This window comes from Gavialis gangeticus, unplaced genomic scaffold (assembly GCF_001723915.1).
Source record: "Gavialis gangeticus isolate Ggan-Ray unplaced genomic scaffold, GavGan_comp1, whole genome shotgun sequence".
In the NCBI taxonomy this organism is placed as follows: domain Eukaryota; kingdom Metazoa; phylum Chordata; order Crocodylia; family Gavialidae; genus Gavialis; species Gavialis gangeticus.
The window spans coordinates 9112715-9116481 of record NW_017729019.1 but is presented as its reverse complement, the minus strand read 5'-3'; the positions used below and the strand labels follow the sequence as shown (position 1 = coordinate 9116481).

General features: G+C 48.5%; 1 protein-coding gene across 1 annotated transcript in view; it reads right to left on the bottom strand.

The window, feature by feature from the left end:
• MAPKAPK2 (mitogen-activated protein kinase-activated protein kinase 2) overlaps window positions 1-3767 on the bottom strand; it is a 75069-nt gene that overhangs the window by 69284 nt on the left and 2018 nt on the right. The gene's annotated exons all lie outside the window — the stretch shown is intronic.

Here is a 3767-nt window from a genome sequence, read left to right as displayed (position 1 = left end):
CCTTCTGAAAAGCATGGAATTTACCTTATGGGCTTACTCCACAGCATGTCTGCCAAAAAGGTTGGCCCCCTCTGTCCTAGACCACATTGCTCTTGTAAAGCCTACAAAAGAACCACAGCAATAGGTCCCTGATAGGCATCGTTATGGCCTTTGTGCCTCCCTCCCCCAGACAACTTGTCCCTCTTGGACAGATGATGGACTCAAGTGGCACAAATGCATTTAGGGGCACGTGCTCACCGGTACAGAACTGCTCCACTTCAAGCACTTGGCTGTTTTAATGGGTACTTGGGGAAAAGCAGCATGATGGATGGTGCTAAGGTACCTTAGAAGGCACAGCATCCCCGGAAGGACTGCTCCATGGACCATCTTCCCGGTCCATCAGCCAGCTACGACTACCTCAAAGCTGAAACTAAAAGCTCATTTTTATTAAAAGCAACTGACCCCCCACACCTCCCCAAGTGAAACACATGGCAGAGATGTAGACAGACGCACAGGAAAAGCTACTCATTAGCGTTCATCCAGCGTTAACTGAGCCTCTATTATCCTCCGACCCAGACTACCTGCCGTTTCCTTGTAAAGGGCTGCATTAAGGCAACCAGTTATTGATCCAGTGTCTCATCAGAAGATTAGGCGGAAAAGTACCTCTAGGAACAGAATTGACACTGCGCAACACAGAACTGGACCTCACCCGCAATCCTACCCCTGCAATCTGTATCGCATAATGCCAACAGCCCAACTGCAATAACCAAAGCCAAGTCAAGTCAGCAGTGACCTACATACAATACATTTTCCAGATCTTACAAATCTAATTGTCTTCTGATAATAAACCAAGCCAAGCTGGAGGTGGGGAAAAAAATAATACACACGCCATCTCGTGTTTCAGTACCGTTAGCCACCACTTCATTGCCATTAATGTTCAGATTGCCAAAGAGCAAATTATTTCATCCATAAAAGAGCCTGATCCTGTTTAGGGCTAAGCACCTTGAATGAGTCGCTGCGTGCCACCACTTTGCCTTGGGGTGGAAGTCACCAAAACACCTTCAGGACTCAGCCCCTCAAGGAGAAAGCATCGAACTTGACATCCCCAGCAAGAGGCAATGCCAACTTGCTGGTCTCAACACCTCAACAGCATCGTGTTTCCTTAATACTGGTCACCCGGTGGGTTCTGCCTTGCATGTTTTCTTCTGCAGTGACTGGTGGAAGAGAAACAGGCGAGGCCAGAACTACCTGCAAAAAAGGCTTCTATTATTTGTATCTGGGCACAGTGCAAACAAGTGAGACGACAGCACGTTCACTTGCACAAGACCGGAACGCGTTACTTTATACAGCAATCAAGCGTCTCTGCCAAGGACTCGAAGTGGGGGGGAAACTGGTCAAATTGCGTCTTCTCGGCTGCTGAACTGCACGTGCCTCCCAAAACTCTTCAGCATTATCATAGCAGCGGTTATCTAATGAAATCCTGACATAAATGCCTCTTCAAAGTTAGGAGAGAGGGGTTTAAGAACATGTGGTTTGACAGGATTCCTAAAGGAACAAACCAGAAACAGAAGTAGCCATGAATATTAACGCGATGTACAGTTGTTTCTCCATCGACAACAGATTGCGTTAATACATGACCTTTTAGAGCATGACGTGTGGGGAGAAAGGCTTAGCATGTAGCTGCTAGCCTTCAAACCCAGCTCACCTTTGGCTTCTGGCTGGGAGCCACACAATTTCTGTTTAATGTCACCGGAAACACAACTGCTCCTGATGCAATCATTTCCTTGTATCCAGGTTGCTCAGTTATTCCTTCTTCGCTCATGCAGCTAATGAGTAATTCAGAAGTTGTGAGTAACTCTGTATAGGTTCACAAGAGCTAGGCCCTGGCTGAGCGACACTGCGCAGCATTTAGGGCCAGACACATTGTAGTTAGTAAGTCACCCATCACTGCCCACAGGTTTAACCGGTGGATCTGAAGTCTCCCAAGCTCACTGGACAGGCAGCTTGTCAGACATACTCCACTCCCAAGGCAGAAAGGATGACGGGTAGCTTTGTCTAGGACCCTGAACTAACAGCACAGCAGATTTTCCCGGGCTAGGAGGAGTCACTTACGGGAGCAGCTGCGCTGCACTTTGAACTGACACCAACACATTCGATAGCTCAGCTAAACTCTTCTCAGTCCGGAAGAAAACGAGGAGAGCGATGGGGGTGGGGAAAACGTCCCAGCAGAAACATTCCCAATTGAATCTGTCACGGTCCTTTGCCTTGCTGCTGGATCCGGCGCATCTGCAGGCACTATCGCTTAGCTCGCACATGGGAAGATTTGGCCCCATGTGGCCACAGCTTCCCGTCTTCATACAGGTCTCAGAGGTGGTGAAACAAGGTAGGGGGTGGGATTGATGCTGAAAGGTAAAGGCTGTGATTTATGTTCCATTTTAATGCTGTTGAAACCCTGGGCTGTAAGAGGCATTTAAGCACAGCCAACAAAACACATATCAAACACGCACCTTGGTCACGCGGCTAGCGGAGCACGATACGACAGACAAGAGCATCACCGTGCAGAGGCCCTGCTCTGAGCTGAGCCCGAAGGGACAGCTGCCGACACAAGGCATCCCTTTCCCTATGCCTCACCCCGCCACTCTTCCTTTTTTGTTACTTCATGCAGAAAGCGTACGACACTGCTATTCAAATAGTTGAGTCAACTTTCAAATTGATGGAGCGAGCAAGTCTGTCAAAACAGAGGCTGATCCTACTCATTTACAGTCTGAAGGGACGAGTGGCGGGGGGAGGAAAACGGGATATTGTGCACGTTCCTCAAGCACAACAGTGCGGCTAATGAGAAACGTCAGCCCTTTAGACAAAAAAGTTACGCATGTGTCATTCAGCAGAATAACTCCAATTTCTTTCCCTAAGATATTAGATCTGCAGCAGTAATTTCTCTGCCTCTTCCTCTGCACATCTCAGCACACTCGGGCACCTGCACCTCCACTCTGAAGGAGGATCCCAATTGATGGGGGATCTGCACATCAAAAAGGCTCCTCCTTTATTGTGTTGAGCTTAGCAAGCCCAGCCTTAAGCAGATGTCCTCATTTAAAGACCAGTGAAACACAGGCAATCCAGAAGCTGGCCTGGGTTATAGGTTTGGCTTTGTTTTTTTGTGCATTACCCGGTTCATGGCGAAGGTTTAGAGTTTCGGAACAGCAAACGAGGGGGAGCAGATCGCGTCCAAGACGTGGGACGCTCCCCGGAGGAGACGGTTCGTGCCCATCTCACCTGATGCTTAGCATTGCATTGCACAAATAAACTTTCCCAGCTTCCCTGTAGCAGAGAAACCCTGTCCCCTTCTCCAAAGGCTCACTTGAGAAAAGGGAAACCATTACATTACTGTGGCCTGATTGTGTATATTTTAGCACACTATTTATATAAACACCTTTCAAGCAAAGGCAGGTTATGGACTCCTGTATCCACCAAAACGCACCCAGCTCTGGGAGGGAGAATAGGAGACATTTCATGTCTACATCGTAACTGCTGAAGAGGATGATTAAACAAGGACAACCAGACCAACTTCGGCATTGCTAAAGTCCTACCAGAGCCCGAGCGTCCGCGCGCGCGAGCTCGAGTTGTACAACATCACCCAGGAACGAGCTGGAACAAATCTCCAAGACCGGAGACGACTTCGCCTCTCAAACTTGATACTTAGGCCCCACAGTCCACCCCTTCCCACATTATTTTGCATGGTTTTAAACCAACTCACAGCCCGGCTTTGTCCATGTTAGCAGGCAGAGTTT